Source organism: Balaenoptera physalus (genome assembly GCF_965194825.1).
Source record: "Balaenoptera physalus genome assembly, chromosome: 5".
In the NCBI taxonomy this organism is placed as follows: domain Eukaryota; kingdom Metazoa; phylum Chordata; class Mammalia; order Artiodactyla; family Balaenopteridae; genus Balaenoptera; species Balaenoptera physalus.
The window spans coordinates 130,373,617-130,400,963 of NC_138884.1; the positions used below are offsets into that span (position 1 = coordinate 130,373,617).

General features: G+C 42.2%; 1 protein-coding gene and 1 long non-coding RNA gene across 2 annotated transcripts in view; one reads left to right on the top strand and one right to left on the bottom strand.

The window, feature by feature from the left end:
* Positions 1-7,249, top strand: part of LOC309661398 — a 461,885-nt gene extending 454,636 nt beyond the window's left edge. The window contains exon 2 of the long non-coding RNA XR_014264019.1: positions 6,923-7,249. This is a non-coding gene — a long non-coding RNA (uncharacterized lncRNA). The remainder of the gene's footprint in view (positions 1-6,922) is intronic.
* Positions 1-22,822, bottom strand: part of NDNF (neuron derived neurotrophic factor) — a 47,129-nt gene extending 24,307 nt beyond the window's left edge. Inside the window, exon 1 of the mRNA XM_082462866.1 lies at positions 22,279-22,822. The gene's annotated coding sequence lies outside the window, so the exon portion shown is untranslated. The remainder of the gene's footprint in view (positions 1-22,278) is intronic.
* Positions 22,823-27,347: the final 4,525 nt, after the last annotated feature.

Consider the following 27,347-nt stretch of genomic DNA (forward strand, 5'->3'; position numbering starts at 1 on the left):
GAACCTTTTATATATACAATTTTATTTTTATATTTGCTGCCCCCTCTCTGGCGAGCGAGTGAACACTACAGCTCCAGGAGGGTGGAGGGGGGCTGCTTTTGAATGTTTGAGGACTGTGATGGCTGGAGCTGCTTCTCCCATTCGCCTCCTTCCCTGCTGGGCTCTCTGCTGCCCTACCCCACAGAGAGAGCATGGAGGAGCGTGGACCGCGGTGGGTGAATTGAAGACCAGTTTTAAACAAAATGCCAATGTAGAGATATAAAGCATTTGTATTGTCCCCAAATGGGTAGGGAGTAGAGCAGCTAATGGGTAACTGAAAACACATAAATAATTCTAAGACTTTATTTTCAGCATTAACTTGACCTTTTTTTTTTTTTAATTTATTTGTTTAATTTATTTTTATTTTTGGCTGCGTTGGGTCTTCGTTGCTGCGCGCGGGCTTTCTCTAGTTGCGACGAGCGGGGGCTACTCTTCATTGTGGTGCACGGGCTTCTCATTGCGGTGGCTTCTCTTGTTGCAGAGCACGGGCTCTAGGTGTGCGGGCTTCAGTAGCTGTGGCACTTGGGCTCAGTAGTTGTGGCTTGCGGGCTTAGTTGCTCTGCAGCACGTGAGATCTTCCCGGACCAGGGCTCGAACCCGTGTCCCCTGCATTGGCAGGTGGATTCTTAACCACTGCGCCACTAGGGAAGCCCGAACTTTTTATTCTACATGGCTTTTAAACAGTCAAACTGACCTGGCACATCCTTTTTCCACAAACCTGTGGAAATGCTTGAGAATTGTAAAATGGTCAAATGGTAAGCAAGAAAAAATATTAAAGGGGCCTGGAATAATTTATCAGTGTACCAACTAACCACCCAGGATGACCTCTATCACCACAAAAAAACCACAATAGGCCTAAAAGCAAATAAAACTTTCCCCAGGGAGTCAGCAGCAGCTCTCCTACCGTCATTTTGCAAAATTTATCTTCAGTTACATAGTCAACTTATCATCTTGGTTAATCCACTGATTCACTTAGTGAAAATAAAAATTTATTATTTGAAACTGTGTAAACAATGATAGTAAGTAAATAAATCTGGTTAATTTTTTTTTACTTTGAAATATGTATTAAATGAATTTAACCACAAATCCTAACTGAGACTCTTGTCTTAAGAGTAGGGAATATTTCAAACCATTAAAATGCTTGCCTTTAATATTTATAGACTGCTGTTTAGTTACATTATTTCACTAATCTAAGAAATTTGCAAGGCTGGTAAATAAAACGTTCTTTATGGTTTTCATGGAACTTCCAAGGCTCTCTGAATAGAAGATGTCATATAAATTAAGGCATTGCAACCTTTCTCAGTTCTGTAGTTTCCTCAGAACAGCAGCCAACAGCTCTACCTACCTGTGAGTAATATGATCAAAGCAAATTCCTCCATCCCTTTACCACCAACCAACAAGATCCTGCAAATTCCTTGTAGGACATGTGAATGTATTTGTAAAAAGTGTCATCAAGCTCCTATAGACATTACATGGTATAAAACTTAATAAGATCAGATTCATCAGGATAAACAGGCCACACATAGCATACAATTAAAAAGAAAATTCATAGAGTCATTAAGATGCACTTAAAAACTATCCAATGCGCCCAATCGTGTGTAGGCCACAAACATGAAATAAACTTACAATGACCAAAAAGAAGGATGGGGCATTCTGAATTTACTTGAGACAAATGCATCTGGAATAAATAAAATCTAATGTTTAATTACAGAGAGTGGAAAGTGCATGATTATAATTTAGTGAGGATAATTTCAAGGAATGGTCTGCCGCAGAGATTTCTGTTATTTTCTTTTCCTTTTTAAGTGCAAATATTCAGTCTTTTAACTTCTATTTTTAAACTTAAGGGCATTTGTTTTTGTTTGAATCATCCATGCCACATCTGATAATAAATCTGAAGCATCTGATCTAGCTGTAAAGAAAAAAAAAAATGTAGCCTTGGTCAGGGGCATGGCCCCCGTGCCTGCCAGGGCGTGATCTGTGAGCAAGGAGAGGTGGGGGGGGGCGTGGGGTCTGTCTATGCACTTGACGCAGTAGAATGCCCAGCCTGGACCTATAGATTCCCTCAAGGCAGAAGAAAATGAAAAAAGCTGAATTCCCAGAAGTTGTTTTGTTCTGCTGTCTTCTGCAAACAGTGAAAATGTTAACTGAAATTAGTTGGTTCTTCCTATAAATATACAAGTAGCCTCTACTATGGTTGCAAATTTGAGGGAAATAGAGCATTCTGTGGTTTGGTATGTTTCCATAGTTGAAAAGGGTGAAAGAAGCAGGTAGAAGTCAAGAGCTTCTGGTCTGCGCTAAGGAGTGGTTTCCTGCCCGAGCTGGGTGAGCTGCAATATTTCTAACGCCTATAGCCCAACAGAGCAGAGCCAGCATTGGGCACAGAACACATAGGCTAAAGCTCTCTAAATGCAGGCTGTCATTGCAGAGTGGAATGATTATTAAGGGTTTTAGAGTTCATTATGTCAATAATCTATGGATTAGGGATCTTCACAGGCATTTCAGCTGCAATGATTCCAACCTCCTCTACTACTTCTCTAAATGATTGCCAACTTTCATTCTGGAAGGAAATTAAATTAGTATGAAAAAGCAATGTAAAATTAAAACATGCCAAAGATCTGAATAAAGTTTCCATTCTGTCATCCCCTTCCCTCTGATCCTCATGGTGTGCAGTTCACAGCAGGGCCAAGGCCAGGGCACTCTAATTTTAAAAGATGGCCAAGCCTACATAATACGAACAGCTTGAAAGAGGATAAGGTTTTAAAGGAAGTGACCCTGTATTCCTACCATAATTAATGCCAATGGAAAGAATAATGAACAATAGAAATGGCCAAAATAAATGTACTACAGATAGAGAGTAGTCTTTGATTCAGGAAGCCAGACTCATTTTACTAAAGGAAGGAGTAGATCACCTAAAATGTATCTGTTAGTTAGATGATTCGAAGATATGATACATTCAAAAGCAATTTAGAAGATAATGCAAAATAAAGCTGGAACAAGATACTGAATATCCCCCTCCTATCCAAATTTCCTCTGTAGGTGCAACTGAGATACCTGGGCTCATTTCCACCGTCTTAGGAGAAGCTAATGATTCCTGGAATAATGAAAGCCCCTAAGGGAGGAGGAATATGCTCGGTTGCTTTTCTTACTTTAGTTTGGCAACTAAGCCTTATTTCCTGTTGATCTGCAACAAAATGGAAATGACTTCCTGTGCAATGTTCTCCAAAGCAGTTAATAAATGACACACGCCATCCTCAACAGAAACCTAGCTAAGATGGAACATGGCAATGTACCAGCAGCATCTAACAGCAGCACATATCAGCCTCAAAAGTGAATTGTCATGGTCAGCAGAGTCGCTGCTGTGTGAAACACACTAAAAATACACTGAGAGTACGACAATATTGAATACACATCCATACCATCCCACTGTTGACCATCGAGTCGAGCGGACATTAATCATGCATAAAAGTGCCCTCCAATGTGAGCTAACACATACCAAGAGGAAAAGGGTAGCTGAGATAATAAGTGCTTAACAGAGTTGGAGTCAAGAATCACCAAGAGCTGGTGAGGACAGAACAGGACTCAAAGTGGAAGTAGGAAGAAGGGAGAAGAATGAACTAGATTTGGGGAAGGGAGATGGAGGTGGGGAGGTCAGGGAGTTGAGGCAGAGAAGTAGAACTGCATCAGTAAACAAATGTCAACTGAGCCCCCTCCATGTGCTAGACACAGAACGGTGTGCCAGTAACACAAGACATCCTCTCCTCTTGAGGTATTTATGGTCTAGTAAGAAGTAAGGAAGAAAATATTCTTAGGCAGAGGTAAAGAGAGATCAGCAGGGAACTGCATTCTGAAGAGGGTCCTTAAAATTTCACATCATGTCCCTAAGATCACAGAGAAAGACTCCAGAGGCAAGGACAAATATTTCCTCAAGACAAGCTACTTTTTCGAAGATCACTGTTCTTTTCCACACAAAGTCTCCCGCCACCCCCAAGGTCAAGAAGCATGGCTCAGTGGAAAAATCACAGACTGAGAGTCAAGACGCTTCCACTGTAGGCAGGAGAACTATTCATGTTGACAGCTTGTTGGCCCAGGTGTTCTCCAGGGTACCCTGTAGCTGTGAGCCCCTGAGTCTAGGGTCAGTTCAGCCTGTCTCTTACAAAAGCTGGTAGCATAGGGCAGAAACTAAGTTCCTCAAGGACGCAATGCAACTTGGGTTCCTCTGTATCTAATTCTAAGATAAGAAATAACAGGTTTAGGACAGAAGTAAAGAAAAATCAACCTACCTTTACGGAAACATGTACATCCATTTCATGTATTGAATGGTTACTGTTGTAGGTTAACCTTGAGAAAGGGTTTCCACAACCATGGTAACACCACAGAAGAATATTAATGTGAAATTCTACTGGCAAGTAAACCCAATTCTACTTTCTTGGAAATAATCGTTAAAACACTGGAGGTGAGTTGTTGTAGACCTCCTGGAGGTTGGGACTATAGTATATCAATTATAGATTTGATATTTTTACAGTTATTTTATTCAAGAAGGGAACTTTTCAGTAAGATACTCCATAGATTTCTTAGGATACCAAAAACTAAATATGGTCAAAAGAGCTAAAAATCAAGTGAATAAGAATTTTCCAAGCACTGACTCCATATTCTAAACTGAACTGGGTGATATAAGGGCTCAAAAGAAATATCCTAGGAATTTATAATCTACTCATAAAGACAAAGGTTACACAACCCAGACACCAGAGTCCAATCATGTCCGTATCACTCATTCACTATTTTCTTACTTAACATATATGTAATGAGTCCTTGTTACATGCAAGGCCCTCTTCTGGGGACAGGGATGATTTCATGAATCCATGTTCTCATGGGGGTGATAGCAAGACACAGATGCATAAGTAAGAAAGCACTATTGGCTGGTAGTCATTGCTATGCAGAGAATTAAAAGAAGCCTGTGTGAAAGATAGTGTGGTGAGGGCCACTCTAGATGGTATATTTAGAGAAGATTTCTTGGAGAAAATGACATTTACTCTGAGATATGAAGGAAAGGAAGCAGTGAAACAAATGGCAGGGAAAAGAGCATTCCTGCAGAGAAACAGCAGGTGCAAAGGCCCTGAGTTGGCAGTAGGCCTGGGGTACTATGGAGAGGAAAGGCTATCAGTGTGGAACAGAGTGGGTGAAGGGGAGAGTGGAGGTCAAAGGGTAGATCACACACAGCCGTGCAAACCATATGAAGGAGTTAGGATTCTATCCTGAGTGTGATGGAAAGCCCTTTAAGCAGGCCAGGACCGTGATCTGGTCCATGGTTTTTCGGTGTAACTCTGTCTACTGTGTAGAAAATGGATTTTAGGGAAGGGATCATTGTCAAAGCAAAAACCAAGCTCATCTCTGTACAAGCAAAAAGATCAGATGAAGGCAAGGCTACTACAGTTGTTCACGGTAGACGTGCTGATGGCTTAAACCTCGTGGCAGAGATGACAGTAGTGAAGAGACTGGGAATATGTTTTACAGGCAGGGTCACCAGAACGTGCAGGTGAGTTGGAGGTAAGAAGTGAGGAAAAGAGAGGAATCAAAGATAACACCTTGATTATACGAACACAGGTACAATAATAAAACGACAAAACATAAGTAATGAAGAGATGGAAGAAAACAGAGGGAAATGAGATTAGTCAAGCAGAGTTTCCAGCTGGCATCAAATAAGTTTTTGAGTTGCTGGCCATCTTGATGCAGTTTTTCAAAGCTAATTCTTATACTGGATAAAGTATTAGAAAAGAGGAGAAAAGAGGAAAGGTGTTCTCTTCGTGTTATGAGAAACATAAAGGCGCGCAGGCCAAGGTGGGAAGTAGCAGGAGTTCAGTTGTCAGGGTGGGAAATGGGATCTGCTGGATAGAGGGAAGGTGGTGAGACATACTGGGGAAAGGCAACACACACACGCACACACACACACACACACACACACACACACACACACACACACACACACACACACACACACCAGTAGCTGCTTCAAAGGAAAGGATGCATGAGGTCAACTAATTTGTCAAAAGTTCTGGTAAGGGGTAGTTTGTGGTAAGTGAGCAAGAAACTAAGAGAGACAGATACAGAAGTTATGAAGAAAATTTGACAGGAAACCACTGCCATTTGGCATATATGATCAGACCCCTTTATAAGCTATGTCCCAATGGAGAGGCTAGATAAAACTCACGAACTTTCTGATGAGCCCACACCTGCCAAATGTCACATAGCGGAGGCTACCAGGCACTTTTCCGGCGACCAGCACCATGAGAGGACTCCCAAGACAGGGGGATAATATGAGACGGATGTTGACTACACAGGCGTGGGCAAGGGAGAGGCAGGCCGCGAGCGCACCAACAGGCAGGAAAAAGCAAAGATGTGACCTCGGCAGGGTCATTAGGACAGACGCCAAGCTCTGAAAGATAAGAGTCTAAGGGAGAAAAATTAGCAATCATTTCAGATATTTTGTAATACACAAATTAAGTGTTCACTAAATATTGATTGACCGATGGGCCAAACTGAATAATCACTACATCTTCTGAAATGAGATCATTACTGGTTTTGTGACAGCAAGGATAAAACTAAAAGACAAGAGCAAAATACTGTAGCAGAAACAAAAGATTCTAAAAAGTGATCAATCTCTTCACTCATCCATCAGCAACAACCTTGACTATTTATGTCCTTTCCATCTATCTCAGGGCAGACATACTACCTTCTCAAAGGAACTTCAAAATCTAAAAGGCTTTTTTAGTTCTATTCACCCTACTAACAAAATCAGGTACTTAAATTATTCAAGTTCAAAGATATTCCTGTTCTCAGGACAAACCTGGTTTTACAACTTGCTTTGGGGGCTTCCTTGGTGGCACAGTGGTTAAGAATCCGCCTGCCAATGCAGGGGACACGGGTTCGAGCCCTGGTCCAGGAAGATCCCACATGCTGCGGAGCAACTAAGCCCATGAGCCACAACTACAGAGCCTGCGCTCTAGAGCCCACGAGCCACAACTACTAAGCCCACGCACCGCAACTACTGAAGCCCGCACGCCTAGAGCCTGTGCTCCGCAACACGAGAAGCCCGCACGCCGCAATGATGGGTAGCCCCCGCTCGCCGCAACTAGAGAAAGCCCGCACGCTGCAACAAAGACCCAACGCAGCCAAAAATAAATAAATAAAATAAATAAATCAAAAAAAAAAAAAACTTGCTTTGGTAATTCTGCCAGCTATGTCTGCTGAACACATGGGCTGCATCTTCCATAAGTTTTGATCAAAGAAATGTTTTATAACCAAGCTTCTAGTGATGTAATAAAAAGCAATACTCATCCACAAGGCAATGACAACAGAAACTTTTTTTAGGACAGCAAGCATGATGGAATTGCAGATCTCATTGGCTGATTCAACAAACAGTTTTGGGCACTTCCTCTGTACCAGGCACTGCGTGAGATCTAGAAATACAGTAGTGACCAAGACGTGTGCACAAGGTTCTCATGTTTGCAAAGCTTACACTTCGGCGGGTAGGAGAGAGATGATGGATAAGTAAATACACATACTGATTCCAGAGAGCAGTAGCACTACGACGAAAGTGAAACCGGTGACGAGGCTGGAGGGGAGCCACAGGGAGGACCGAGCTCGGCGGACAGAGCGATTCTAGGCTGAGTGGTCAGGGAAGACTTCTCGGAGGAAGTGACATTTCAGCAGGGGCTTGAATGGAGAAAATAAGCCATGGCGAGATACAGAATGTTGGGACTAGAAGGGACCTTTTACAGATGAGGAAACTGAGGAAGACAGAAGGGAAGGACCTATTTCATCTCCTGGGCTTCACACCTGGGAATCTGCCTCACCTGTGCATTAACTGCGACCCTCAGCAACCAAGAGGCTTTGCCTCCACACTGGCAAGCCTTGGGGACCAGAAGACAGGCACTGAGGCCCATGACAATCACATCAGGTGGGGGACGACTGGCCAATGTTAAACCCAGGGGGTGCGAGGAAGGCTGACACCAAATATTTTTAAGGCCCCTTAGCAGATAAAAGAGGGATTAGAAGCCCTCTGGCCAGCCCAGCAAGTCCCAGTGGTTGCCATGGCATTACAGGGAAGGAGACTGGGACTCAGTAAAATAAGGATTTCTCTGATAAAGCCATTAAACTGAAGGGCGAAGGCGCAGTTTAAAAAGTAGGAGGTGTTCTGACAGAGGAAGGATGCTGCCTGACTTTCCCCAGGGAGATTCTTAATAGGATTGCAGCAGTGTGGTGTTTACTTAGATGGTTTGTTATCTGAACTCTCTCTGTACACTGTCAGTAAATGAGCTAGTGTTTATTAAGTGCCTATTGTAAGTTCCCTGGGGACATCAGAGGCGGATAAGGCAGAATCACAGCCCTCCGGTGAAATCAGAGACTTTGATTCTTCTGTACTTGATCTCACTTGAATTATAGCTATTTTTATATTTTTTCTTGTCCCTAAAAAAAAGCTCTTCAGGAGGCTTACATAACATGAGTTTACTCAAGAAAGTGCCCCTTAGACAAAGATTACTTTTTTACTCTTTATATCCCCTGCATAGACTTTTTTAGTTCTTGCACAAAGTAGGCACTAAATAAATATTTGCTTAATTATACTGTTTTCAAGAAGCTTATAGGAAAGAGTAAGGTAATCAGAAATGTCTCCCATCAGAAAAATCCCTAAACGTTCTGAACTGTGCAAGGCAGTTGGGGGTGGTTATTGGCCAAACCCTCAAGGCTGATTGCTAGCTCCAGACCCATTTTCCTTCCTTTCCCAGGCATCTAACCCTCAACGGTGTGGAGTGGCTCAGGGTTGGCCTCGCCAAGCCAGACTCAGGAGTCAGGCTCGAATCTGAATCTGGGTTCCTTGCTCTGTCGGGACCCCTGCGTACCACTGCCACCGTGGGCGGATGAAGTAAGCGGAACTGCTCTGAGCCTTGGTTTCCATGTTGGTTGTCTGAAATGGCACAGTAGCTCCTGGTGAGGCTGCTGAAGGGCTACCTTGAAATCAGTGCACGTTAGTATTACCTCAGCAGCCCGGTCCTGCCAGCTGCTAAACTAGAACCTCAACGTTATCTGATTTTTTTGATCCCCGTGTCCCATTACCCGTCAAGTCCTGACAATCGCCCTGCTGCATCTTCTCTCAAAGTTGCTCTCTCTTCTCTATCCAAATGGCCAACGCCTCAAATTGTCCACTTACCGCATCTCCCGACTGTTCTCACGCTCATTTCCTGCATCTTTGCTCAATCGTTCCGCACAGCACTGTACTGTCCCCTTTATAAATGGAATCTGTTTCACTCTTCTGCTTCAAAAAAAAAATCAGAGGCTTCCCATGAAGTACAGAATGAAGGTCATGCATGCGAGGTCCTTTAGGTCCCTCCTCACTCTACAAACTCACTTCCTACAACTTCCCCGCACGCTGCTCACATCCCCAGCACGCGGAGGAGCTGCCACCTCCTTTGCCAGGATGCCACTGTCCCCTCTCTGGTGGCAAAGTCCCACTCATTCTTCAAGACTCCAGCATCTACAGCCACAGAGAAATTTAGTTGTGCACTAAATGTTCCATGCTCATACTTCTATTGCAAACCATTTTGAATTCTTTGTACGTATTCTTGAGACCTCCCACCCCGCCCAGGGTGGCAAGGACACATGCTCTCTCTCTACAACAGTGATATGCTGATCCCGGAACCCAGCCCCTAGCAGATGCCCATGATGTTTCGTGAGTGTGTAACGAATAAAGGGAAATGAAAATAATAAAATTGACTGTTGTTGCTGATTTATGGAATCTGCTTCACAAGAGATAATACAAGCTAAATAGGAAATAAGTTACGGATGCTTTTGACAATTTTATGGGCACTAAACTTATAATAGTTACTGTGTGAAACCTAAAAAGTTGGGAAGAATATCTTTAATCTTTTGAGGTGGACATCACAGACATCTGCTGGTGTGGCTGCCACGGACAGATGGTGTGTGCTAGGCAGTGCAGGGACTTCGTATAAGGATGCATTTCTTTTGTCCTTAAGAACACAAGAATGTCCTGGTAAGAATAACATAGCGCATTACTCAGGAGGGCCTCTGTCTTCTGAAAACATGTAAAATGTTTGGTTGGGATACATTCTGATCAGAGAATAGGAGTGGTACAGACTAGTGCTTCTCAAACCTCATTATGCACACACATCACCCAGCCTCCCTGGTAAAATGCAGATTCTGATTCCAAAGGTCTGGGGTGGGCCCTGAGACTCATCCTTTCCAACAAGCTCCCTGGAGATGCAGGTGCTGATAGTTCAGGGACCGTACTTTGAGTAGCTCTGACTCTTCCAATCCTATTATCCGGTAAGAGCAGCACTATGATTTTCATCTCCAAGATTTTCATTGTTTGGACTTTCTGATTTCTAATTTTCATTCATTACCAAAGTTTAACATTTTAAACATCTATTTAGGGAGAAGCATGGGTGAAATAGAGGTTGTCCACATCCTCTCTTCCTCTTAACTCGAGAACTATTATTATATCCACACAATTTCACAGCTTTCTCTTTTCTCTACCACCTTTAAATTAAAAGAAAGAATGACAGGCAGGTTTATTCCCTTTGGGGAATATGTCTAGGTTTACCTTAAAGCCCAATAATGGACTAGTGGACCATTTACCATTTGGGAAATTGTGAGAAGATTCAAAGTTATACCAAAGTTTCTAATTTGTTCATATAGTGATACATACTGGAATTGGCAAATACAGTCCTAGTAAATAAACGCTATCAAGAAGAAATTATTTATTATTACCATAGAATAATAAATACCATAGACTAGGAAGGGGCATTTGATTCCATGGACCCAATCCCATATTTTCCCAAATATCTGATGGTCCTAAAGCTTTACTCCTTCCTCTCCCCTGGCAGTTGTTTTGATATGACAGCATTAAAGCCTGTCTGCTACCAAAGAGGATTTGAAGGGGCCTCTGGTGCCAAAGCCCAGGACAAGATCAAACAGCGATTTAGAAATAACTGTACTCACGATAATGTAATCGAAAGAGAGATGAGTGAGATAGATATACCAGGGACCTTAAAGAGTCAAAATGGTTTAACCCTAGATTATTCTTATTTCCAGAAAAAAGGGGGGCACACGAGTATGTTGTTCTTGTAAAAAGAAATAAGTTAAAGTTTTCAAACTGTTTGGCCTTAAAATCCAAGGCCAAAAACAAACTTAGAGCCATGTCTTTGGAGAGATGAGATAATATTCTCCAAGGACACTGGTTCCTGACAATTTAGCAATTTAGAGATTCTCTCCTGTCTTTCTCTGTCTCACCCTCCTGTCTCCTGTCTCAGTGTCTCAGGTGACTATTCCCACATCTTGGGCTCCTATCAATTCAGGATTGAATGTTTTTACAAAAACTTGAATTTAGTTTTTGGTTTGTTCTTTATTCTTATCCATTCTCCCCCTGTCATGTAATTTTTATGTACGTATTAATTTATTTATTCAAGTTTGGGGACAGTTAAAAGGCTGCCAAAATTTCTATTTAAAATAGAAAACAATCACTGGACTTAGAGTAAGAAGATCTGGGTTGGAGAAGTTCTGACCAAACAATTATCAGCTTTTGTTCTTTGAGCAAGTCTCAATCTCTTTGAGTCTCAGTTTCCTCATCTACAAAATGAAGACAATTATTCCCAGGATTGTTATAAGATTAAAAAATCGTAGACATGAATGATCTTTTTAAAGTAAAGAAGGCTCTATTTATTTACAAATACTATAATCCAGCTACCCAACTAGTTGCAAAATTTTATTCAATGGCAAAAGATACAGGTTTTGACTTGCTCTTAAAACAAGATATGAGATATGAGAAGGAGTTTCAACATCAGATTATTCTACCTTTATTTACCTAATCTATCAGGTAAAAGGTTAGGTTCCTATTTAATAAGAGACTGACTAGAAACACGGAGGAAAGGCCAAGATGTTGGGTTTTTGAAAACAACCACACAGACAGTAGAAACTCTTAATATTCGTTTTGTTATCTTTGATATGCCTTATCTGAGGACATCAGTATTGTTTAATAAAAACAAAGCTGGATTAAAACTGATTCAAAGGTGAGTGTGCGCAGGCATTTTAGGCACTAGATCCAGCAAAGGATTTAAGATGCATGTGCTGAGATTAGAGAGTCGAGGATTAGGCTCAGTTCCTGCGACGTTCTGCATTATTATTTCTGGATTAAGAGATGATTGAAGAACAGGACAGTCAAAAGGCAGACGATGTGGACTGATCTCACAGTCACTTTTAATAAAGAGTTTATAGCAAATTATGATGAAATAATACAAACATATAAGCCTGCAACAATTAGGGAGATGACAAACCACAAAATACTGACCCAATATGGGTATTCAGACCCACAATTATTTCATTCCTTTCCTCCCCGAAAAGTAAGATGTATAGGTAGGTGTGTTTTTTATTCTTATTAAAAACTTTTTAAGGGAAACATTGAGGAAAGGCTGCAGCTGGTGAGTGTTGGGGGTCAACAGTGTTCAGTGCTCATTACAAGACAGAACCTGCCAAGAGAAAAAGATGTTTCCAAACTGCCTCTTTGTGGTCGTTGCTTTGTAAGTGTGAATAAACTTTAAATGTAGAGACTTTTTTTCAATTATAGACTGAATCTGGTGGCTGAAGTGTTAATATGGGGGTGTGTATAAATACTTTCATTGTCTGAACTTACTTATTCCTCATTGTGTTTTAAAGGGCTTTAAACTTTTTGGATATTTGGAACATCCTATCATATATGTCTATAATAGCTCTCATTATTCCATTGAAAAATAAAATTTCATCCAAGTTTTTGGGAAATCACTGTTTAAAAAAATCTTAGCACTGAACTAACTTGAAATCTTACCTCTCAAAAATGTCACATTATTAATGGAATAATAAAATAACTGTAGTGCTGAATTACTATTAATTACTACTAATTTTAAAAGGGATTCTTAGCTTATTGATTTTTCAGTACTATACCTGCCATATATACTTGGAATATGTGTCAAAATCATAGGTTATATGTCTCTAATACACTTATAACTCATTTTTTAATCCCTAATTTTCTTATTAGACTCCACTTTCTGAGGAAAATGTTTTGTTTCCTTTTCCAGACAACTTGTCTCTAAAGTATGTTAAAGACTTTGTCTGTTATACACACACACATACACACAGACACTCACATACATACACATCACATGCAACAAATAGCATATCTTAGGGCATTTTAACACCCAGGGTTGGATGGCTGGTCAGTGAGACTATAAGAGGAGAGCTGAAGAAAGGAAAAGAGATTTGTCTTCAAGAATTGATTCCATGGCTATATGTAGACTTAATAAAGCAAAGTGATGAACTAGTTTGCCTTTTGTGATTGCGGTAGAATCTGTGCAAACAGAGGTTGGGAATGTGGGGAGGCGGGGCAGGTTTACACCAGAACTTACACATATGGTCAGAAATCGATACCCCATTTCACTTTCAAAAATTCCGCTTATTAAAAAAAAAGTCTTTCACCTTCTAGAAGGACAGGTGTGGGGCAGTGTTTTTCTATTTATCCTTGCTGGACCTTTGTGTTATTTTCAACTAGAATGTGTTTATTCTCAAAGAAAAGTTGTTTAGGCATGACCTTAAATAATGATTTAAAACTGGAAAACGTAATCATTTTCCCCTAAAAGATTCCCTAATAAGTTAACTATTATCAAAACAAACAAACATGTAGCACATAAGCAGCCTACGATTAAAGTCTTGTGGATTTAGACTAAATTAATGATATTTTTGAATCATTATATTGTAAAAAAATTCTAAGCAAATTGTGTCCTTGCAAATTAATTTGGCAATTAATCTAAATTTAAAAATTTTAGACATTTCCATCAATTTTCCTTCTGAAATCAAAGAGTTATCACTTTCTTTTAAAAGTGTGTGTTTCAGTAAGTCTTTCACCCGAAACTGAGTCTCAGATTTCTCAGGAGAGGGAGGATATAATAACTTCCTCACTGAGTTCCTGTGAAGATGAAAGAAAACGATGAATGCGGAAGCACCTTGTAAACAGTCAAGGGCTATAATATTATTAATAAATAGAATCTTTTCCATTCACACTGTGAAATCCAAAGCACAGAAACAACTTTAACACAGTTAATAACTAACTATACTGAAAAACAATAAAATTTCAAATAAAAATTTCAATATACATTTTTATGAGAGCAGTAAGAAGGTTAGATAACTTTTTTTAACTCTTAAAATACTGAAATTTCAGAATTCAGTATATACAGGAGAATATACTGGATATATATATCCAGTATATTCAGTATATTCAGAATATAATGGAGTATAATATCTAATTATCGATAACAGAGGACTTGTGAAATGTTTGTACAAATAACTAAGAATACTCTTGAAGATAATGGCGGCTAATTTAATCAAGGGCTCTTTCAGCTACCTGCCCACCTCCTTTCAAGACCTCTGGCTCTGTAATGGGTTGTCTCCAAATCTCTTAGAATTCTGATTAAAATATATAGATATATTTCATTTACATAAAATAACTTAAGGCATTCTATACTGGAATGAGTATCATAATGAATTATAGCGGATGAAATTGTATATTTCAAATTTTTTTCTAGTTAATCTGTGACAAGGGCTGACTTCCCGTAAAAGCTGATTAGAATGTCATTTTCACTTTGTCTTTTTACATCATAGAAGCTGTCACCTCTGCCATGTTGTTTTTATTGTTCAATGACCATCTGATATGCTGAGTAAGAGTGACTTTTTCAAAAGATATATTTAAAATAATATTAACAAAACATTTTCCTTCTTTATTCATAAAAGTAAATATAAATAAAGCATCTGATATTTTCTCCTTTCATCATAATGAGACATCGTGTGTTCTGTAATGAGGGGAAAAGGACACTCTCTTTCAGGGAATTTTGCTCTACAAGACTGACACTATTAGAAGCTGGATAACTATTCAGTGTAATTTTGGAGGCAATGGGAAACCTTTACCTCAAATTGTTTAAAGAAGTATTCTGTCTCTTTCATTTTAGTTAAAGACACGTTTTTAAATCAAATATTCACTGGACCTAACCTTGCAAAAATAATCTCAAATGTCCTTTCCAATTCCTTGACATTAAGATTCTGTCTTAAATTCACACCAAAGGAGAATGAAGGTGACTTACATGATTTGTGGGACACAATGCAAGATTTCTTGTTCATAAATTAAGAATTTCAAGATGAAAACAGCAGAGTACTCAACTGAGCACGGGGGTTCCTCCTAACTGCAGCCCATGAAGCTGGCCCTGAGTATAACTTATACTAGAGTATAAGAAACTGAGAATCGATTATCAGAGGAAGAGACCATAGAACAGGTACATACTAAGGGTAGGTTGTCTACAGAAGGAGAGGCTAAGAGAGCCCAAGATATACATCATTCCTCTCTAAAATTCTGTCTAAAACTAGCCTCATTTCAATCTGGCTTTATCTAGCCATTAACATCTTTGGAAGATGTTGGCCAGTTGCAGCTTACCCTGTTTCCCATCTTGGGGATATTTTCATATTTATAGGGGACACTGAAAAACAAAATTACTTTAAAAATGAAAAATCATCTTTTTTCTGGTGGTGTTTTAGTACCATGAGAGACCATACTGACATTTGGGGCAGGGTCCCAATACCTCTCAGGCCATCTCTCAGGAGACCCGTCTGTTGGTTCATCTACTAGTACCGTTAATCCTGCTACTGCAATTGTTAGAGCGTTAAATTTGTATCTCCTATTTAAGAGGCAGTTTTATTTTTCCATTAAGAAGTAGTATATTTTCACAGCAATTTTTTTAAAGATTTTTTTTGATGTGGAACATTTTTAAAGTCTTTATTGAATTTGTTACAATGTTGCTTCTGTTTTACGTTTTGGTTTTTCGGCCGCGAGGCATGTGGGATCTTAGCTCCCCGACTAGGGAACGAACCTGCACCCCCCTGCATTGGAAGGCGAAGTCTTAACCACTGGACCGCCAGGGAAGTCCCTCACAGCAATTTTAGCAAATTTTGAAGGATCAGCCCTAGAACTGAGACTTGGAGAGGCCAAGAGGTAAGTGATTGCTGTCTCTTCTCAGTTTGCCAGGTGTTTTAGCCGGCACTGCTGTTTCTGATCTCTGTCACCACTGTTGGCAACAAATATCTCTCCAATTACAGGATCCAGTTACTTCTGAATCAATCTCTATTTGAAGCTTTTGATAATATCAGTGAATTTTAGTGAATGCTGTAATTTAATATGAAATTACAACATTTACTGAGTGTTATCAACATATGAACAATATTTAGATTTAAATCATGATAGATATACTAGTATTTACTATTTACCTTTAAATGTATTTTAAACAAGATAACTAAGAAGGATCAAGTACATTTATGTTCGTGTGTGTGTGTGTGTGTGTGTTTGGTATGACTGATAATTTAATCAGAAACACATTTTATTACTGGAATAAAATGCATAATGTTACACTTGGCAAGGCCTATGGGCTTAGAGTACATATGACCTGAACAAAAGAGAGTAATCAAAGCCATCTCCTAGGTTCACATGCATTGCTAGGGTTTACTTTTCACGGCGATGTGCTATAAATTGTAACCATCTATACTCCAAGAGGCACCTATATTGGAGAAATTAATCCTAAATAAATCAAGCCCTTTTACATTAGATTTTTCCCTTTTAAACATAATATCTCCAAGTAACTACCACAATGTTTATCATTTTGTCAACTGTCTAGATATGGTATTATCTATCTTTGCATATAAACACTTGTTCATAGTTTCTATAACTTTAAAACTAATCATGGTAATTTCAAAAAGAAGGTGTCACACCTCACAGATCTTTCTAATTATGGGCTCAGTTTTTACTAATTATTTTAGAAAATGATAAATTTCAGTCTTTTATTTTATTTAGATCTGTGTATATAAGGACGTTGCCTCAGCGAACAAGATGTAGTTATGATAATCTTTTGTTGTTGGTAAAACACTCATTTGAATATAGCCCATATTTTTTGGCTATGTCTTTAGATTGTGGAATATATGCTCTTTGATCACACAGCTGGAAGAAGAGGGCGTTTACCTTGATTTCATGTTAGGGAGAAGAAACACTAACAGACAAAAAACTTACGTAGTCACCATTTACTTCAGTCGGTCTCCACTACTTGTGCTATTGTCTGAAATCATTCCAACTAGAAAACAGACACGAGTGCATAACTTGATTTTTTTGTTATTCGGTTATTATATATAAAATCTCCACGCTGCAGAGGCAGTGTCTAAGAGTTCCACTCAAATGAGCTGATTTTCAGTCATGTGTAATCATGTTTTTTGTTGTGTTCCTTCCAAACTTTATATGACCCCGTTACTTCTAAAAATGTTTTTTCTTTTCTCATAACTATATAAAAGGCAGCAAATTCTTTCAAAAGAATAATTTAAAGAGATATTTGATAAGTTAACCATATGCATTCTGCCACATTTTTCTTTTTCAAAGAAAAGATTCATTTTAGAGTTTTTACAAGTGAAACTAAAAATAAATACTTCAGAGAAATATATGAAACTTTAAATATATGTCATGTCCAAATTTGCTACAGGAAAAAATTAACAAATGAAAACCAAAAACTATTCACCAACTTACTAAAATAAATCAGTTTCCAAAGGATCCGGAACTTATTGAAGGAGTAATAACATGTACTTTTGGAAGTTTCTATACTTATAAACTTGAGGTCTGCAGACTTTAAAGTTAAGTTTAAATCAAATCTAGCTTGGTGAGTTCTTTAAAAAATTGACATTGTAACAGGACCCAATATCCAGCTGTTCTGTGGTCAAATCTGTTTCTTCATCCCACAGGGAAAAGTCTGCAGAAACATATTGCTAGTTTGCTTTGATTCCATACTGATCAAATGCTTCACTCTTACTTTTTAAAATGCAAAGCAAGCAATGCGTTTTTTATTCGGGGTGAATTAAAATTATATATTTCACACGTTCCAAATATTTCAAAAGACTAAAATGTGTGGATTTGTTGGTTTGCAGTTTTTGGTAAAATACCAACATGAAGGGGAAAGGTGCAGATATAGCATCTTTGGGTTTAAGAAGCGTGCTTAGGAAATAAGCAGCCACGAAACCACCTGCTTCCTATACTGGCATTGGTGGGATATAGAACAGCAAATTGGTGGGATATAGAACAGCAAATTCGTGGGATATAGAACAGCAAATCTCAGGTGTCATCTCAGAAGTGGCAATAGATACATAAGTCTGTAGGCACATCCAAACAAACACAGATTCACACTAAAAGGGTGCTGGTTTTCCCAGCAATATAACTGAATTTATGGTCAATATACCACTGTGTGATTCAATAAAATATTAGCAATTCTGCTTTTCCATGTCATACTATACGATTCTCTTTTTTTTTTTTCTTTAGCCACAATAACGACAGCAGTATTTACTTTTCCTCCTAGGTAGAAATTAACATGTGGAAACATAACTGCGTGTATCCTAGGTGTCAGTTTGCATTGTAATACAGTGGGAAAATAAAGCAGAATTTAGCCTAAATTCAGGATTTAAATTGCAAAGTAGTTTTAAATGGGGTATTTAAATACTGGAGGACTTTAATTTTAAAATCAGTCTTCAAAGCACAGACTTGGTGTGAATGACTGTTCAACTGTAACTTTTAAAGCTATTGCTTCTGCTAAACGATTGTGAACCAATGGGGAAGAATAAATTACATTCTTCAGAATAATCATTCCAAAATAACTATTTAGAGGTATTCGATATCATTGCAAGGTCAAATGAATAATCTGAATGATTCTTGCAGGTTACGCTTGCCTTTGACCCAGTACAGAAGATCACAGGAAATGCCTTCTTTCTGGTGACTGTCTGATGGCAACTGACCCTGGCAAGTTTCATTCATTACAAGGCTGCTACTATGGATGTGCTGGTGCCCAAAGCAACACCTGACAAGAAGACAACGAACAAGTAAGTGTCAGAGAACCCTGCTTGGTTACTCGAATCAACCACATAATCATTGGGAAGACTAAGGAAGAGGGATTAAAATAATTTCAATCAATGCAAATTATGTGGAATCACACTGCTCCCATACTATCTGTTAATTCAGGCATAACCGTTCCATTTCCAATATCTACTCATCCATCATAGCAAAATGCAAAGTAAGTTCTGTCCTAACAATGACAACAAAAACACAATCGGTTTTAAAATAAAAATTCTGACCTCTAGATAGACTGAATAGAAAAATGAACATAGGAAGATAACAGACAGTTTACGCTTTATTTCTACCTTTCCCCCCTTTATTTCAAATAACTTGTTGGAGCTTTACAACACATTTCCCCCACTATCACACAGAGAGCCTGGTCAGTAAATCCAAGTGAGGAAACTAAAATCTGAATCACCAGGCTCATGAAGCCAACTGAAAAAGTTGCTGCATTAAGTTATCTGAAGACTGACCCACTGTGGCTACTTCGAAAGTAGCATTCCCTCAGCATGCTATTATTCTTTACTCTTTAACATTCATACTTCACCACACGGATGTTCAATAAACCCAGGACAAATAAACTGAGGGCGGGGGCTTCCCTCATTCTTAGAAGGGTATTTTTCAATTATATATTTTGTTACATTTTAAAGAGATAAAAGCTGTATCTGCAAGTGATTAAAAGATGTTTTATATTCATGGTTTCATTTCTGCTGAAATAAATGCGTAATTTAAACCACACATAATTCATAGCAATTTAGGCCCATTACAGAGTTCTAGCTTCTTTTTTTATGATAGCTACTAATTAAAACAGAGTGTTATTGTCACGCTGAGCCTGTGACTTCGACATACAGGTTAATGAATAAAACAGCCTGACATAAAAATGAAAACAAAAATACAGACAAAGCTGCAAGCTGTTATGTTCCCAGTGTGTGGTAAAGGTTAAGTAGATTCACTGAAGTTAAGAACTGTGCAGAGAAAAAAACTTGTAATTTCTTTTTTTTTTTTTTTTTTAAGGAATTAGTGAAGGATTTTTGAGAGAAATCTGAAATAGTATTAATTTCTCTAACTTCTGGGCCCCTCATTCCCAGCTCCCCCTCCAAGAATTTAAACTCATCAGAGTCACTTTTAAAGGAAAAATGATGGGATAGTTTAATATAATCCTGAATATAGGTTTAGATTGAAAATGGGAATTGGGACCATAATTAATTATGTTGCCAAGTTTTTTGAACTTTAAGGAGACAGATTGAGGCAAATGAGGACATTTATAAGACTGCAACCTTATAAAAGTTCATGGGTTAAAACTTTGGTAAAACGACAGTATCTTTTTGACATTGATTAATTCCATGTGCAGAATGAGTGTGAGGAATTAATACCCTTTCGGTGTTTTCACTTTCTGAAACCACGGTAATAAGAGACTGACATAAAATTAAAACCAAATATAAACATAGTCTTCCGCCAGGGTTACGGCCTTATTATCACTCTTAATAAACAATAATGAGTAATAATAAATACTGATCGCCCTCAGTACCCTCTGCTTTGCACGCATATTTGCTCTCGCATCCATCCATCACGTCTTTCAGGATAATAAAACAATTCAATCCCATCAAATCCTCAAAACCGCTCCCTCGGGAGGGATGTTTTATCTCTACTTCTGCGAGCCCAGGGAGGATTTTACTTGTTTGAAGGGGGCGGAGAATGGAGCGGGGTCCTATTTATTTCCATTGACGACTCCCCTGGTTCTCACAGGCGCTCAGGGATCGGGTGGGAGGAAGAGAGGAGGAGGTGCGGAGATTCCCTCCTTCAGAAAAGAAAAAGGGTTCAGGAAGCGAGGCAGGAGGAGGAGGGGTGGAGGGGGGAGGAGAGGGTAGCGTGTTCGGAGAGATCGGCAACGAAATGAAGATATACACATATGTATTTTGCGTGATGTAGCGGGATCGAGGGATGAGGAATAAACATTTACAACCCAACTAAGTTGCTAAAAAGAACTTTGTTAAAAACACACAAACCAACCAACCCAGAAACATTTTCTCAGGTTCATTTCCCGCTCAAGGTCTTGGTGGTTTCAGGGAACTACTTTTACCGAGCAGGAGATGGACAGCGCCCCGAAGGGGACCGGGAGAGAACCGCGACCTGACCCGAAGGACAGCTCAGCGGCAGCGCCGAGGTGCCCGCGGTGAGCTCCAGGGGCCTTGGCGACCCGCGCGGAGCGCGGGCTGGGGGCTGCGGGGAATTCTCCCGCCTCGACCTCTGGGGGCGGGAGTGTGCAGCGAGGAAGGGGTACGAAGGGCGCACGAGGAAACGAAACCGCACCCCAAATTCAGCAGTTTGCGAAGCGCCCCCAAGAGAACAGCTGGGACCTAGAGCCAATCGTTCGGATTCCTGAGGGTCGGAGCTGCCCCGCCTGCAGTCCTGAAGGTAGCGCCAGACTCCCGCATAGACGGTGCTACGGCCGGATGCCCTGTCGCTCCAGCTGGGGCGGGAAGGAGCGTCCCCTCGGTGGCCGCTCTGCTTTCCCGGTAAAAGTAGGATCGGGTCCCAGGCCACCCCGCTGAGCTCCAGGAAGTTTCTCTAACGATGCTCGCCTACCACGCAGAGGACAAACGAGGAGCCAGAGCGGTGGGGGGTCCGCCGGGCGAGGCCGGCAGAGATCCCAGCGCCCCCGGGGGCTGCGCGGCTCCGGACCGCCCGCCAGGAACCTGCGCCCGGCCCGCCGGCGGGCGAGCCCCGCGCGCTGTCCTGACTTCTCGCTTCTCGCCTCACACGCAGACGCGCCCTGCAAGACCCCAGCCCCGTAGGCTTTCTCCAGCGGCCGGCGGAGGGCATGAACCAGGGGAGGGAGGCAGCAGCCCTCCCGGCGGGCGGGCAAATAAAGTGTCCAGGCCGAGTCGGGGATAAGGGCTCGGGGGCGGCTCCCCGGACTCCGCCGCCCCCTGGGCACCGGACCCCGTGCCCCCGGCCTATGCACTCTCTGCGTCTCCTCCCAGCACCTCTGGGGCCGCCCAGCCACGAAGCCAGCCTGGAGAACTGAGGGAGACCTGCTCCACGCCCCTCACGCCCTCGGCTCCTCGGGAGCCGGCGCCCTCGCCCAACTGTGACCGAGAACCTAGCGGGGCCCCACCAAGTGAGGAGACGCGCGCCTCCATCCCCATCCCAGACGAGCCCTCGGGTGCGAACGCTTCTTGCGCCAGGTCTCGGGTGGCGGGCTAAGGCGTCGGACGTCGGGGGTTTGCTTTTCTCTCGCAACTTACCTTAAAAAAATGTTTTCCTGGGGGGAAGAGGAAATATCCCTTCCCGAGGTGTGATGGGGCCACGTCCCCGGCTCCGGCCAAGATGCTAAGCACCAGTACTCAGGAACCAAAGGGGCTTGGGGGAGGTGGGTGGAGGAGGAGGCGGATAAAGGAGAAAAATGAAATGGGCCGAAGTGTCTCAACTTTGCGGCCGGCGCTGCAAACTTCAAAGGCGGGCGAGGGCTGGCGGCGCGCGGCCGCCGAAGTTGCTGCGAAGTGGCGCGGGGAGAAGCGCGGAACTGGGGGGATCCCGGGGCAGAGCGAGGGAGCGGCGGAAGGTCCTTTTAAAAGGCAGGGAGCGTGCGGGGGCCGGGCGGCGGAAGGATGCTGCCGCTGAGCGGGGAGCCGGCGCGGGCTCCGCGGGCGGCCGCTCTGGTCACCGGCTCCAGGCTGGAGCGCCGCGCGGGGAGAGCTGGGCGCACGGGGCGGCGGCGTGTGAGCGGCTCGGTTCGCTCTGCTCTCTGGCGGCTCGGAGCTGGGAGTGTGTGATCTCTCCCGAGTGTCACTGCTGAAGCCCGGAGCCGCTCCCCCTCCCGCCCCACCGCTGCCCGCCCGCCCCCTCCCTCTGCCCGCTGCCTCCCGCTCCGTTCCTCCCTCCCTCCCGCTGCGCGCCACCGCGCGCGCGCGCGTACACACACACGCACACACACACACACACACCCTCCCCCCCTCCCAAACGGACCCTCGCGGGCGGCATCGCGGGGGGCGTAGTCCCCTCCTCACCTCCCAGCCAGCCGCGGGGAAGCAGAGGGAGGCCCACCGAGACCCCCTCAAAGCTACGAAACCCAGAGAGACGCATAACGGGACCATCGCCCTGTCTGGGAGACCTGGGTGCACAATAAGGGGGAACTCGGGTGGATTTGAGGGCGGAGTGGGGAGACGGGCTAAATGGAGAAGGTTGGAGGCGGAAGCAGAGTGTGCAAACTGTGCATTCCTGTCCCACTTTTCACCCGGCCGCCTGCCTACCACAGCCTTCAGCCGGGGAGCGCTTGCCCCTCGGCGCGCTCCGAGCTTCCTCGGGTTTGAAACTCAGCAGCTGTTTTAACAATTGAAAAGCGGCCCTGCAGGACCAGAGAGACTGAGCGGAGTGTGTGAAGCCATTAAGGCTGACTAGGTAATTATGATAAGAAGTTACCTAATTTGCAACCTGGCCTGGGCGCAGGAAAACGCTGCGGGAGGGCGGGGGGCGGGACTAAGTGACTTCACTTCGGCAACTTGGAACCTAGTTTTCGGCTAACCTGGTTTGTAGACCCTGGCACTTTAAGTTCTCAGAACATATAGTTTATTACGATATAGTGTCAGGAATGAAAGCAGGAAAAATACTTGCCCGCTTCTCGTTGCCACAGAAAAATGAAGATGAAAATCAACCTTACCGAGGTAATATTCTTGTTAAATACCTGGTCACAGAGGGCAGCCCAATGCAGCTCCTTAAGTTTTGTGGCTCTTGGATGAGAACACTGCAGTAGGTGGATTTATGAAACTGATTTACTCCACAAAATCGCTTTATAAAGGCCTTAGAATTTTTAAGCGCTAAAAGGGACGTTGAGATCACTGTGCAAACGTTTTTAGCAGATGAGACAATGAGGTAGGAAAAAGGGATCTCTGGATCTCTGCTCAGAAGATCTGGAAGAGTGGCTTCTGCACTTCTGAGATATGGCCCCAAACAGGTCATTGGAGAACTCATTAACAAACATTTATTAAGCACCTACTGTGTACCATACGTGTCTTGGTGCCAAGATTTCAAGGTAAGACATAGTGCTGGGCCTTTAAGAAGTTTATAGCCTGGTGGGGAGACAGAGGCATCAATGAAAATGTGATTAGTGCTATAATATGTGTTTGTACCTGTTCCTGTAGGAGCATGGAAAGGGAAGCAGCTAATTCCCCTTTAGAAGTTACTCTTGGTAGAGATTTTAGTGTGGAGTTCTGAAGGATGAGGAAGAGAATGCCAGGCAAACAAGGATGGGGGAGGAAAGGGCTTCCACAAACAGAGAGAAGCAAGTGAAAAGGTTAGAAAAGTGTCAAAGTACACGGTGTGTCCTGGGAACTGGGAGAAGTTAGAAGTGGCTGAATTGCAGCTGAAGCAAGCAAGGCCAGGCCACACCACACACTTCAGGCCCAGAGAGCCAGAACTTTCTGGAGGTGGTGCGTGGTTGGGACACTATTAAGGGTTTTAAGCAAGGACAGAGTTTAAGGTTTTCAAATGTCATCAAATACGAGTTTTGGAAAGTTACCTCTGGAATCATGGTGGAAGACAAATAGATAACAGTGAAGAGGTTATTTCCGGAGGAAAAAGTAGGCCCTAACTAAGGCAGTGAAAGTACCAGTTGGAAGATCGGGACAGCTCTAGAGATATTTAGGAAATAGTATAGCAGGACCTAGTGGTTGATTGCACATGGAGGGTAATGGAGAGGAAGAGTAGTCTAGACTGCCTCCCAGGTTTCTGGCTGGGGCAAGCAGGCAGGGGACGGTGCCATTTGTCAAGAGAAACAATGTATAGAGAGGAGAAATTTTAGGAGGAATGGGATGAGTTCTGTCTTAAACTTGTTGAGTAGGGGGTGCATTTGGGACACCTGAGTGCAGTACCTTGTAAGCAGCCAGAAACAAAGTTCCTAGGAGAGAAGATCCAAGCTGGAGGATCCATCAGGAGTTACCAGCATTCAGATATTTCTTGAAGCCGGGGAGAGGGGGGAAGGCAGCCAGGGAGAGAAGACTTAGGAAGGAACACGGCAGAACATCAATGTTCTAGGGCTGGATGGGGAAAGAGGGGCCTTTGAAAGAAACAGATGGAGACCAGAGAGGGAAGAGGAGACCAAGGAGGGAGCAGCATTGATGAAGCTGAGGAAGGAAAGGACTGGACCAAGGTGGAAGGTGGCAGGGTGAACAATACAACCAGGCTAAAAAGCAACTGCTACTCTTTTCAGAATGTCTCAGTGATCTTGACCCAAGCAATTGTAGTTTCTGTTGTATGTGTGTAATGGATCCAGATAATAGCAGGTAGAGAAGGTGAGATCATGGGGACAGAGAACATAGCTCATTTCCCTAGTCCTTTGGCCCTGAAGGGAAGGAGAGAGATGATGAGAAAAGCATTTTTGTAGTTGTACTTTTGTTTGTTTTCCTTATTTGATATACCTGGTCTTAATTGCACAATGCTGAAGGAAAAGCAGGTGGAGAGAGAAAGGCAGAGAAGTCTATGAAGTTCTCTGAGGATCTGTTCCCGCCTCAGTACAGTGGTGGCACCAATATCTACCTGGTGAATCTCACAGTGTTGATGGGAGTTCAGATAAACCAGGCATTAAGATAGTGCTTTAAAATTGCCGTTGGGAAGAAACTGAGTCCAAAAGACGTTAAAGTGACTTATTAAATCAGCCAATTAATGACAGACTGAGTAGTCTATGGGGAAAGTTCTATAAAAACTCTATGAAATGTATTTTTATGAAAGTTCCCCCAAATATCCCTGATTTTGAACATCAGGATTTGCATATATCAATATAGCTGTCTTCTCAAAAAATGCTCCATTGGTAAAGCCAATGGCATTGTGTGTATTTATATTTATATATGTACAGATCCTCAGTGTGTTTTGAGAGACTTGGGAGGTGTGCCATATTAGTTAGAACATGCATTATTTATTCAGACAGACTTGTATTTAATTCTAAACCCTGATAATTATTTGCTGTGGGACAAATAGGTTAATCTCACTGAGCTTCAGTGTTGTTTTTTCCAATATAGAAATGGAACAAATTATAGCTGACTTACAGATGTTTTGTGAGGATTAGGTACTATACTGTATTCGTGTTTGGCAGATATTTGATTACTTATATTTCAATTTACTTTTTTTAATATAAATTTATTTATTTATTTCTGGCTGCATTGGGTGTTTGTTGCTGCACGCGGGCTTTCTTTAGTTGCAGCGAGCAGGGGCTACTGTTCGTTGCGGTGCGCGGGCTTCTCATTGTGGTGGCTTCTCTTGTTGCGGAGCACGGGCTCTAGGCACACGGGCTCAGTAGTTGTGGCTCACGGGCTCTAGAGCTCAGGCTCAGTAGTTGTGGTGCACGGGCTTAACTGCTCCGCAGCATGTGGGATCTTCCTGGACCAGGGGTCAAACCCGTGTCCCCTGCATTGGCAGGCAGATTCTTAACCACTGTGCCACCATGGAAGCCCTCAATTTACTTTTAAACTATGAAATTCATAAATATTCAGTCAATTGGGAAAAAATTAAAAGTCCAAGACTATTATAAACTTAAGAGTGTAATTTAAGTCTATTTAAGAGAAATCCTAGTTCAAGCCCTTGTCTTAAGGCAGCAGTCCCCAAAGTGTGGTCCACAGAACCGTGGAGGGGTGGGGTATGAGACCCTTTCAGGGAGATCTGTAAGGCCAAGGTACTATCATATTAACTCGAAGATGGTAATTTGCCTTTTTTACTGTGTTGACATTTGCAGTAATATCAATAGTACAAAAGCAATAGCGGGTGAAACTGCTAACATCTTAGCATGAATCAAGGCAGCGGCACCAAACCGTACTAGTAGTTACTGTCATCTCCACTGCTACAAATGTCAGTTTCTCCTAAGAATGCCTTTGATGAAGCAGTAAAATTATTCATTTTATTAAATTTTAACCCTTGACTTTGTCTTTTTTTTTTTTTAAGAGCTCCTGACTTATTTATTTATTTATTTTATTTATTTTTGGCTGTGTTGGGTCTTCGTTTCTGTGCGAGGGCTTTCTCTAGTTGCGGCGAGTGGGGGCCACTCTTCATTGCAGTGCGCGGGCCTTTCACTGTCACGACCTCTCTTGTTGTGGAGCACAGACTCCAGACGCGCAGGCTCAGTAGTTGTGGCTCACGGGCCTAGTTGCTCTGCGGCATGTGGGATCTTCCCAGACCAGGGCTTGAACCCGTGTCCCCAGCATTGGCAGGCAGATTCTCAACCACCGTGCCACCAGGGAAGACCGACTTTGTCTTTTTAATATTCTGTAGAGCAAAGTGAGAGACACACGTAAAAGTTCTCTTCTGCATACAGTTTTTGTCCTGAATTAAG